Source organism: Protopterus annectens, chromosome 3.part0, assembly GCF_019279795.1.
Source record: "Protopterus annectens isolate FY-2018-M chromosome 3.part0, PAN1.0, whole genome shotgun sequence".
Lineage (NCBI taxonomy): Eukaryota > Metazoa > Chordata > Ceratodontiformes > Protopteridae > Protopterus > Protopterus annectens.
This window is the reverse complement of record NC_056731.1, coordinates 651,813,808-651,826,021: the sequence shown is the minus strand read 5'-3', so window position 1 is coordinate 651,826,021 and position 12,214 is coordinate 651,813,808. Positions and strand designations below refer to the sequence as shown.

The 12,214-nt window shown below is 45.3% G+C and overlaps 1 protein-coding gene across 4 annotated transcripts in view; it reads right to left on the bottom strand.

Annotated features, from left to right (window-relative positions):
- The window catches only part of SNRK (SNF related kinase), a 1,018,029-nt gene that overhangs the window by 380,705 nt on the left and 625,110 nt on the right, over positions 1-12,214 (bottom strand). The gene's annotated exons all lie outside the window — the stretch shown is intronic.

The window sequence follows — 12,214 nt, the reverse complement described above, 5'->3', positions numbered from 1 at the left end:
CTAAACAAAAGATAATACAAAAACTAAAACTGGAAGCTCTTTACGGATATGGAAGGTAAGATACAAGCTGTGGAAATATTTTAGTCGTTTTAGTTTTTATATGGGTCAGCTATATTTTTTTGTCAACTAGAGGCGTAGTTTTGGACAATAATTAATAGAGTTGAAAGAATTTATCTGGGAGGGGAAGAGGGCAAAATTAAATGAGAGAGGTTGATCCTTCCTATAGAACAAGGTGGTTTAGGATTACCTGATTTGAAGCATACCTCTCAACTCTACAGATATTTGTAGACTATTGGATATGCTCTAATTTATGTTCTAATAGAGCTTTAAGATGTGTGTTACCATATAAAATGGACAAACGCTCCAGAGGATTCCTGTGTTTCTGGCTGGGAGTCAGTCATGTCCAGTTCAGAGCACTGCCCTTTGGTCTCACCACAGCCCCAGGGTGTTTGCCAAATGCATAACAGTGGTAGCAGCTCATCTCAGACTGCAGGAATGTTGGGTTTTCCTTATCTCAACGACTGGCTCCTTACAGCTACCGCCAGGCATCAACTAGAATGGGCAAAGATTACAACCTGTATCTTTGCGCTTCATTAGGCATTACAGTAAATCACAAAAAGTCAAATCTACAACCTACTCAACAGCTGGAATTTATCGGAGCTCTAATAAACACTGTTAAGGGAATCACTTCACTCCCAGTGGACAGGCTCCAAAAGATCAGATCACAAGTAAACCATGTAGTTCAGAACAGAAATGTTCTAGCCAGACTCTTTCCTACAGGCGCTGGGCTGAATGGCAGACTCTATAAATGTAGTTCCCTTGGCCAGATATCACATGCAGATTCTACAATGGCTTCTAGCCTCCCAGTGGTCGTTAATGAATCAGAGTAGTTCTCATGCTCCCAGTGGTAGTTAATGAATCAGCCAGTGCCATACCGCATCTTGATCACCAGTCACTGCAAACAAGACCTGTCTTGGTGGCTCCATTCCAACGAGATTCTTTTGGGCTGTGTCCTTTCATCCTTCCACAGTCCCAAGCCATAGTGACCACAGATGTATCCCAGATGGGGGAAGGGGGGTGTTATCTGGGAAGGACTGTCCAAGGCACTTGGTCCCAGCAGGAGGCCAATTTGCATGTCCGTGTTCTAGAGAGGAGGGTGGTGCTCTTGGCTTTGCAAGCATTTCCAGATGCCTTTCCATTGGGAACTGTGTCAGTTCAGATGGGCAACATGTTGTTGGTCTGGTACATCAACAAATAAGGGGGACCAAATCTTACCCACTTTGTCGAGAAGCCCCCAGATTCTGGCAATGGGTGATTTTCTTCCAACCGTTTTCTCATGGCAACTCATATTCCGGGGAGCTCCAACGTGATAGCAGAAAAACTGAGCAGAACTATTCTAATGCCTACTGAGCAGAACTGTTCTAATGCCTTACAAGTGTATCTCTCAATCCTGTGGTGATAGAGAAGATATTCTGCCACTGGGGTCAACCTTGATAGCAGTCCAGCAGTTACTTTGCCCTACCCCGGAGGAGTCACCCAGAGACACTGTTCACCAGGATTGCCCCCCCCCCCCCTAGTCTGCTGTATGCCTTTCCTCCAACTCCACTGATATCCCAGTTTCTAAAGAAAGTCTAGAGGTCGGAGAACACAATAATCCTCATTGCTCCATTCTGGCCTTGACAGGTTTGGTTTCCATTCGTATGGCTTCATCTACTTAGGAAACCTTGGATTCTGGACCCAGCTTCAGACCTGTTATCTCATCCAGAAGGTATGGTTCATCCAAATCTCCAATATCTCAAGCTCACTGCATGGCTTCTCCAATTCCCATGGTTGCCAGGCATTCTTCCCTTACCTCATCATTCCGACAAATCATTTTGGCCCATCACAATCCTTCTACCAGGAAACTGTACCAAAGTAAATATGAAAAATTTTCTAGATGGGCTCTTACCTGACCCAGCAACTACAGTTGTAGTTAATCTTTCTGCTGCAAAGCATTTAGTTAATTCCAATCCTACTCTTCCTGACAAGTGTGAGAAAATTAAGTGTGGGAGAAAAGTGTATGCTTCTGCAACTTTGTTTTTCAGAATTTTGAATCGTCAATCTCGTGTTAGTGCATTCTGACTAATTGTAAAATTATAAGCTGTGTTTTGTCTGCAGTTCCTTCTTGTGAGGAAAAATCTTCTTTAAATAATTTAGCTCCATTTTGTAGGCCACAACTCATTATTAACTATGTGTATGACTCTGTTGATAATTCTTCCAGGGCTATGGCCACTGACAGTCTTTTGAGGAGGTTTGCTTGGCTGCATTCTCAGACCCTACAAGATGGCGTAAAAAAGAATTGTGTGGATAGAGATTTTGTTTCTGGCTCTTCTGCTGCAGAGGTCCTCAAAAAGTCTGAAATAGGGTAAGTTGCCACAAGGAACTCGCCAATATTTTTCAGCCCTCTTTTTCCAAATTTTCTAAGGAATGCTCTAACCCTTTATCTAAATTCAGCAAAAGACAGTGTGAGAACAGATGTTTATGGATGGAGCGGTCAAGGTTCTAAAAAGAATTCAGGACCCCCCCCCCAAAAAAAAAAAAAAACAAGGAAGTCAAGCAAGTCAGAATGACTGACTATTTAAGGAACCATGTTGCCTCTTCCCAACCTGGCAGTCCCTTTTCCATTTCAGAAAGTCTGGATCTCCACTTTTCTCTTTGGCAGTAGTTAGTTTCAGACAAATGAGTTTTGAAAATCATTTATCAAGGTCAGAGACAGCAGTGGGAGGAAGTCCTTTTTTTCCATGGGGTAATTCCTCAACCACTGGACCAGACTCCTCTATTTTCCCCTATCCTTCAGCATGTCCTGTCTTGGGGAGCAATAGAATCTATTCCTCCTTCCCAGGTTTGGAAAGCCCCCCCCCCCCCCCAAGGATGTTTAATGTCTAAGAAAGTAGGTGCTTAAAGATCAGTTTTAGATTTTTTTTTCCTAAACCTGTCTGTGATAGTGCAAGTTCAAAATAATGTCACTTCACAATCTGTTACCTCCTCTTACTCATTTAAGTTCACTGGTAACAAGATGCTTTTCACATCCCTGTTCATCCAGACTTCAATTATTTCTTAAGGTTTTCTGTGTATGTATCATATTATCAGTTTTCTGCCTTACCCTTTGGATTATCCACTGTAGCAGGAGTGTTCAGAAGTGGCCAGCTCCAGTTATAGCTCATTGCAGGCTTCAGGCTATCCACATTTCCTCCATGTTTAGAATGCTTATCTTTCCTGAGACTATTTTAGACTCTGCAATCTCTTAACTTTGTGTGAGAGGTCTTACACAATCTGGAATTCCAAGAGAACATTCAAAAGTCTTTTTTGACCCCTTCACACAGGATTGTGTTCCTGGGGTGTTGACTAGACACCTCAGTTCAAAGAACCTTTGTTCCATAGGAAAAATATATCTGTATATTGATTTATGTCTGAAGTTTTTCACTCCGATTTCGGTCAGGAAACCACATGATTTTGGGTCTCATGGCATCTATGATTCTCACGATAACCCTGGCAAGACTCCATTTAATTGCTCCAAGTCTTTGGGGTGTCTAATACCATGATGGAAATAGACCCCTTTCCTAAGTCGAGGTATGATTAAAGATGGTGAAATTTGTATTCTTTTAATCTTTGATGTTAGCCAAAAGTGCTCTTCGCAGAACAAGCAGTGTGCCCAGAATTTGTTCCTCCTGCAATTCATATTGAGTTACATGTATTCTTAGCACATCTAAATATGACTGTACATTCTTTACTAGACTTATTGCTCCTACTGCTGTTGGAACTGTCTGGGTGTCTTTCTTCCATACCGCTGTCATTTCTGCCTGCAAATCCTGGTATTTTGAGTTTGCGTGTCTTCGTATGTGAGACACTGTAATCACTGGGTGTAGCAGTTTCAATTATCGATAGCACCTTTGTCATTTTTTACTGGTTTTATTACATCTGTTTTTTTGAACAGTTGGTAATGGGTGATCTCTTGTGATATAAACTTCCATTATTCTCTACAGTGCTTTGTGATTCATGTTTCCAGTGCTTCTCAACTACTTTAATATTGTAGTGCTTGCATAATCTTCATTGCAACAGTCTTGCCACATTATTGTGCCTTTCAGTGTCTAGGTCCTCTGCCATGAGTGTGGATCACACTCAACAACAAGATGTGTGAATGTTTCTAGTTTTTTTGCAGAACCCACACTTATCTGTTTCTCCCACGTATTCAGTGGCCTTTGTAAACCAATGTGTACATACCCTCTGTCTTGGGATGCCATCATTAACCTTTCATCTTTTGGTTTCTTTTGACTTGCTTGTAAATGTTTCATTTCCCAAGCCCCTGCTTACATTTATTTAAGGTACCAGAACTCGTCAGAGATTTGGGATGCGTGTCTAGGCTTAAAAAGGCCCTTGTGGTCATTAGCCCACTTATGAACCTCTCTTTAACCATTCCTGTGTCAAATCCTGATCAACATGTGGTTGTTCCAGGAGATCTCTGTACTTGTCGCAATAATTTTCCACATTTTTTCTTTCTCCTCTGATCCTTCTTGTAGTCTTTATTTTAAATTTTGGCACTTCCAGTTACTGTCTTATGTTTGTCTGCTTTTTTTTCTTCATTCCCACTTGATATTGAACTACGTCTGCTAAACTAGGCAGGGAAATTGTCAGACTTTTCCTCATGCTTTAAAACTTTCACTATATTTGAATCTGGTAAGGTCAGCAGATATGTAGGGAGTCCCATGACTCCGGATGTTTACGTGTAACCAGTTTTGAGGAGGCCCATATGTCCTTCAGGATGAGGAACTTACAGTCTTGGTATACCCCGATTTTTATATATCATTTAGTATGCATGTATCATTTTCTTTACTGTCCAACTGATCCAGTATCTTTTGTGACCAGTTACTCACCCCAAAACTGTAAGTGAGAACAGGAAGAGCAAATTGGTGTATAGACTGGACTTTATTCATAAATGTAAAGGCACTTTTCAGTATTAGTTTGTTTTCTGAATTAATCCTTGCTAAATTGTATTCATATTTGTTTATGTTGTATTATTGATCTTTCATATATTCCCAAATGTTTATATACTGTCCTGCTCAAGTTTCTTTATATCACATTCCTTTCCAAAACTGGTATTTTCTTGGTACTTTAGCTTTGCTGTTTTAAACGTTGCATCTGAAGTAGGAAGACTTCATTCGTCTGCAACCTGTGGGTATCGGATCCAACCTCGGATCTGAGCCGGCAATTCAAAAGCTTAGGCTCCGAGCTCCTAGCTCCTCCCTCTTACCCCCCTTGCGCCTGACTGACCTCAGATTTCGTTTGCCTTTTTTCAACTTTTGAATTCTTGAGCTCCTGGCGTGGTTTTGAGATAAGTAGTTTTCTGACAGGAAAATTGTTCAAATTCTCTTTTTTTGTTACAAAAATAGTTAGTGTTGTGTGTGGTTAAGGCTTTCCCTCCCTCTTTAGTTAATTTTTCACGGGTTTTCGTAGTTTGTTTGTGTGTGTGTGTGTTTAGGCCTTAGGTGTTATGTCTGAAGCCCCTAAGGCTGTCTTTCAAATGTACCAAGTGTGGCCATAAGCTGTCCCCAGCAGATGGCCACACTTGGGGTTGAACACCTGTCTTCTGGTTGTACCATTTGTGCAGGGTTCCTGAAGTTAGTGCTGGCGGGTCTTTTACCCCAGATACTGCTTCGCCTCTGCCCCCAGTCAGCAACTTGTTGCTGTCAGTTCTCCCCTCCGGCTGGGACTCAACCTCCCTTAAAATGCCGGAGGAAGGATTCTAGTAGGGAGAGACAGAAGGAGAGGCACAGGAGAAGCACCACAAGGAGAGCCGAAGCTTCCAGCTCGGCTCCTCCATCTAGGGCTTCCCCTGTGCCTTCTAGCTTTCCTCCTCCTCGGCTCCACTCCCTCGGTTCTCTCCTGGACCCGAGGAGGAGGAGGCTAGCCCTTCCAGGAGGTCACAGGCGGTTCTCTAGGTCGGTGGCCTCCTCTAGATCGACAGCTGATATGGACGGATGATGAGGAAATTCATCCAGGCCCAAATGCAAATGGGAGTGCTCCTAGCCCCCAACCGGGAGGGGCTTGACCTTTTCGCCCGTGGCTCCTTCTCCGACCCATACCACGGGTTCGGAGCTGCAGATTTGGATCCGGGGTGGGTGGGATCCGATGGTCGGCGCACCTCGGATCCGTCCCATCTGAGTGCTTGGTGCCGGACCCGACCTCTCGGAGCCGAGGCCGAGCCTCGGATCGAGGAGCTGGTGTGTCTTCGGCTCCGTCCAGGTCGGAGCACACTGGTCTCTCAGATCCGGCGGTTTGGCTCCGACTCCGATCCGTGCCGGATCCGGGCTCGGGCTTAGAAGCTGGCTCCCCTCGGCTTTCAACGTTATGGAAAGGGCACTGTCGAGGTCATCCGGACCCCGGTTCCTGCCACGGCTCCATCCCGCACTCCATTGCAGTTGGGCCAGGCCCCACCAGCCGGTCCCAGGGACAGCCGCCTCGATGTCCCAAGTGGTTCCCTTGGAACATCCGTCTGCTGAAGAGTACTCCTCGGACAGCCCCGATGAAGTACCTCGAGGCGCAAGTGCAAGAGGAGGCACATGGACTCCCCTGAGTCCGTCACTGAAGACACGGACTTGGATGAAGGGAAGGCTCCTAGGTCACCCCTGAGGGCGTCTCATTTGGAGACATCATGGAGATGTTAAGGATCAGGGGGTGGTCTGCCCCAAGGCTTCTTGGACGAGTCTGTGTTCTTGGAGGCATAGGCGGCCCTTCTACCTCTTGGGTGTCCCCTCCTGCTGACCCCTGGTAGATCTTATATCTATCAGGCGTGGAAGGATCCGGACACCATTGAGCCTATCCCAAAGCGCCCGGACCGCATTCTTTCTCCTCCATCAGACCGCACCCACTGGAGTAAGGGTCCCCCAGTAGATGCCATGATGATGGCTGCAGCCACGAAGAGGGAATTGGCCCAGGAGAGTCCCTCCGTCCATCCTCCGGGCAAGGAGTCCCGTTCGATGGATCGAATTGGGAAGCGAGTGTTTAGTTCAGCGACCTTCTCCTTGAGAGCTGAACTACATATGTCATTAGGATGCAGCGATCTGATTAAAGTATGCTGCATCTCCCCGGAGTCCATCTCGAGTGAGGATAAGCAGGTTTATTCCACCCGAATGGCCACTCTCAGATCTGTATCCAATACATCTATCGGCTGCTGTCTCATGCTACTGAGGGCGCTAGAGACAGCGGAGCAGGCCTTGTCATGAGGCGAGAGGCCTGGCTCCGCCATTGTGATTTTGAGCCCTTTAAGGCGACCTTAGCGAATGCCCCTTTCGATGGTTCTGCCTTATTTGGCAAGACTGTTCGAGACACTTGTCCAGGCGAAAGGGCGGAAGGCGCTGTCTGCCGTCGAGTCCGCTTCTCAGCTCCCCAGAGGTCCTTCTCTAAGAACCAAAAGGGACAGAAGAAGATGTGGTTCCAGCAGTCCCAACCTGCTCCGGATAACCAGTCCTTCCGTGGCAGAGGAGGACGGGAGGTCGTCGTGCCAGAGGCAGGGGGCTCCTGGCAATTTTGGGTCCAGAGAACCCTTCTCTGAGAGACCCACGCAGCAGCCCTGAAGGGTTGCCCGGCTGTCCGTCTCTGGAGGCAGTCGGGGCGGTTTCGATGCACCTGACTTCTTGGGAGTCCATAACAACAGACAGTTGGGTGCTTGACTCATATCCAGAGGATATTCAATACCCTAATCAAGATTCCCAAATCTCGCAGCCTCCCAGATGTTCCTCCCGACCAAAGGGAGGCCGCAGCTCGAAATCGGCTGCTGCTAGAAAAACCATCCAGCGTCCCCAGATCAAGCGGATTAGGGTTTTACTCCAGGTTCTTTTGGTGCCAAAGAAGGCGGGGACTTAAGACCAATTTTAGACCTTTCCCTGTTGAACCTGTCAGTAACCAAGCAAAAGTTCCGGATGGTCACCCTGCAATCTATACTCCCCCTTTTGAGGGAGAACGACTGGATGTGTTCCATAGACCTCAAGGATGCGTACTACCACATTCGGATGGACAGACGATCCAGGAGGTTTCTTCACTTCCGGCTGGGAGCCAGTCACTATCAGTTCAGGGTCCTCCCCTTTGGTCTCACCTCAGCCCCCAGGGTGTTTACCAAGGTGTTAGCGGTGGTAGAGGCCCACCTGAGGCTCCAGGGATTACAGGTCTTTCCGTACCTGGACGACTGGCTCCTGACTGCATCATCAAGGCATCTTCTGTGCTCAGCCAGGGATTACTTCCTTCAACTAGCACCAAGGCTGGGCATAACGATCAACTGGGAGAAATCTTTCCTGAATCCAACTCAAATTATAGATTTCATAGGAGGAAGACTAGACACCAGATCAATGCTAGCCTTCCTCACCCCAGACCGTATCGTCAGCCTGAGGTGTCATGTGACAGCAATCCTTCAACCGTCACCAACTGCAGCTTCGGTCCTGAGGGCCCTAGGTTCCATGGCGGCAGCTATCCCGCTTCTAATTCATGCCCGCTTACGCATGCGGGTTCTTCAATGGACCCTTCAAGTTCAGTGGTCTCCTCTTTGTTCGTCTCTAAGCTCCGATTGCGGTCAGCAGAGCGTGCAGGGACTCCCTTCTGTGGTGGCTTCTTTCTCCGGGCCCCTAGCAGGAAGACCTTTTGCTGCATTTCCCGAGCCGCAGTGACCACGGACGCTTCTTGCCTCGGGTGGGGGCATTCTGCGGGAAAGATTGTCCAAGGCACGTGGAATCCCACAGAGACATCATTGCATATAAATGTCCTGGAAATGAGGGCGGTGCTCCTAGCGTTGCAAGCACTTCACCACGTTCTTCCTACAGGGACTATTGCGATTCAGACAGACAACATGTCCGTAGTCTGGTATATCAACAAGCAGGGAGGAACCAGGTCTTATCCCCTTTGTCGAGAGGCCATGAGAGTCTGGGAATGGGCAATTTCCACCAAACGCTTTCTGATAGCAACGCATTCCGGGAAAGTCCAACATCCTTGCGGACAAGCTCAGTCGCACCATCCTTTCTCCACACGAGTGGTCCTAAACCTTCAAGTAGCGAAGAAGATTTTTGCCGTTTGGGGGCAACCCTGTTGCGATCTTTTGCTTCTCCCTCAAGCGCCAAATCGACAATTTCTTCGCTCTACTTCCACCAGGGGAGTTCGAGGATGCTCTGGTGCATGCTTGGCCTCGGTCTCCTTTATGCCTACCCTCCACTTCCTCTGATGCAGAGGTTTCTGCAGAAAGCCAACAGTTTGGGGAACAGAATGATTCTCATTGCCCCATTCTGGCCTCGACAACCTTGGTTCCCCGTATGGTCTCACAAAATCAATCCACCATGGATTCTGGATCCAATTTGGATCTCATCTCTCACCCTCTGGGAATGCCAGTTCCCAATCTGCGGACCCTGAAGTTGACAGCTTGGCTGCTCCAATTCCAACCTTAATTAGGACTCGGTATCTCTTCACCGGTCAAAGCAATTTTGGTGGCTGCTCATAAACCTTCTACCAGACAGGTTTATCGGAGTAAATGGAAGAGGTTCTCTATATGGGCAGGGCAGAGAACGGTGGATCCTTTTCAGCACCTATCTCTGCGGTGCTAGAATTTCTAACAGACCTCTTTCATCAAGGGGCCAGTTCTTCCACGATTAAAGTACAATTGGCGGCTATATCGCATTATCACATTGGACAGGACACAGCTCCCCTTATGACAGCGAAATTATGCAAATCCTTTCTCAAGGGAGTTTTTATTAAGGCCTCCAGTCAAGGAGGTTGTACCGCCTTGGGATTTGTCTTTAGTCCTGCAGGCCCTTACTGCTCCTCCCTTGAGCCTGCAGCTTCTGCTGATTTAAAATTCCTTTCCTGGAAAACTGTCTTTCTGGTAGCTATCACTTCAGCCAGAAGGGTGTCTGAGCTTCAGGCTCTTTGTGTCAAACCGCCTTACCTTTCTTTCTTCCCTGATAGGGTGTGCCTCAGGACCAATCCATCTTTTCTTCCGAAGGTCTCTTCTGAATCCAATATTAACCAGTCAATCAATTTGCCTGTCTTTTTCCCAAGTATTCAAACAAAGGGGAATACAAATTGCATTCATTGGATGTTCATAGACAGTTACGTTTTATATTAACAGGACAGCTGGCCACAGGAAATCAGATCAGCTGTTCATCTCCTTTGCTAAATTTGCTCTGGGTAAAGCAGTGTCTAAAGTCACTCTGTCTAAATGGATTGCTAATTGCATTTTGCAGGCATATGACACTTCAGGCAGACCTGCTCCTAAGAGGGTTACGGCTCATTCTACTAGGGCAGCTTCTCGTCAGCCGCCTTTAAGTCCCGTGTTTCGTTGGATGATATCTGCGGCAGCTACTTGGGCCTCGCCTCATACTTTTATTTCTCATTACAAGGTGGATGTTGTTTCTAGAGGAAGAGCATCCTTTGGCTCAGCGGTGCTCCGGAACATCCTTCCATGATGGCCGCCCAAGATTCAGGTAGCTAGGGACTCTGTCCCACAGGTTGCAGACAATGAAGTCTTCCTACTTCAGATTTAGAAGTTATGTACTCACCATAACGTTCCATCTGAGTAGGTGACTTCATTCGGATGCCTCCATCCCCTGACCTTTATAGAGCGAGTATTTATGCTGTTTTAGTATACTGTGGTCAGTATTTGAGGCAAACTCAATCTGAGGTCAGTCAGGGCGTGGCAAGGGGTTATGGGTAAGAGGGAGGAGCTAGGAGCTCGGAGCCTAAGCTTTTGAATTGCCGGCTCGGATCCGAGGTCGGATCCGATACCCACAGGTTGCATCCGAATGAAGTCACCTACTCAGATGGAACGTTATGGTGAGTACATAACTTCTAATTTTGCACTTTTATCAAGACCAAATGACATTCTTATATCATCTGAGAAAGTTTGCACCACTTGTAGTTGTGCATTCAACTCCTCATATGAAAACTGTATAGTTTTAAGTTATCCACAAAAAGTAGATAAGAAGTCTTCGTTTGTTTTCTGGGAATCAAAATATAACCATGGCCTAATCGGTTAAGTAAACAGCTTAATGGGTTAAGGGCAAGACAAAACAGCATCAGTGAGAGAGAATCGCCCTGGAATTATCCCCCTTGAATTTTTATCTGGGAAAATAATTTGCCCTTTCTCATGGCTTAACTGCAAAGTGGCTTACGACTGTGTTTCATGATCACTGGAATGTAATTGATCAGTGTGGGATGTATCTTGCTGTAAGCATTGCTTTATCCATGAATGTGGGATGCTGTTAAATACTTTTTTGTAATCTATCCATGCCATACTTGGATTCTTCCTTTTTACAATTCTGTATTATGTTTTTATTTAGCAGCAAATAATCCATTGTTCTATATGACTTTCTTTAGTTTCCCTTTTGTTCTATTGCCATAATTGTTTTTTTTTTTCCTAAATGACTATAAACTCTGCATTAATTCCAGTGCATTATTTGTATATTGTTGGAAAGCAAGTTATTGGTTACGAGTTTTTAGAATGGCTGGCTTGCAGGTTCATTCAAAGAGGAGTATTATTTTTCCTCTTGTTAACCAGGTGGATTTCCGTTTGGGATGGGCTCAGGGCTTAATATTTGCGTAAAGCTGTTAATACTTTTGCCAAAATTTAGGTACCACCTCTCTTTCTGGATTTCTTAATTTTCTTTCGGTTTTCTGTCACCGTTACTTCATTTAATTTCATATTCTTAACATTAGAACTCCTTACTGTTTCTTTTATTTTTTTCTATCCATTCAGCACCTTTTTTCCATAGGGTCATCCAAATGTGTCTATTCTTCCTTTTTGTTGGTGTTTCTACTTTTTTACTTTGGTTCGTAGTTCTCTAAAACTTTTTTGGATCATCAATAAATATCTTATTTTGTAATTTCCTTTATATTTATTTGCATATCTTCTGCGTTTTTCTGCTTGTGCTGATGTTTTTATTATTTGCAGATACTGGTTTATTTGATACTGTGTATTGCTTTTACCACATCCATCTTTCTAAGTATTTTTGATTTGTCCCATTTTCTGTATTCTTCTAATAGTGATGCACCTTGTTTTCTATCTACTGCTGTAACCATTTTTACTAATTATATTTCTTAATTGCCTACTCCTACTTAATCCGTGTTCTTACTCATCGTATCATTACTTACTAATTTCAACCAAAATGACAGTCTTTTTTTTCCGTTGTTTTTCTTTGTATTT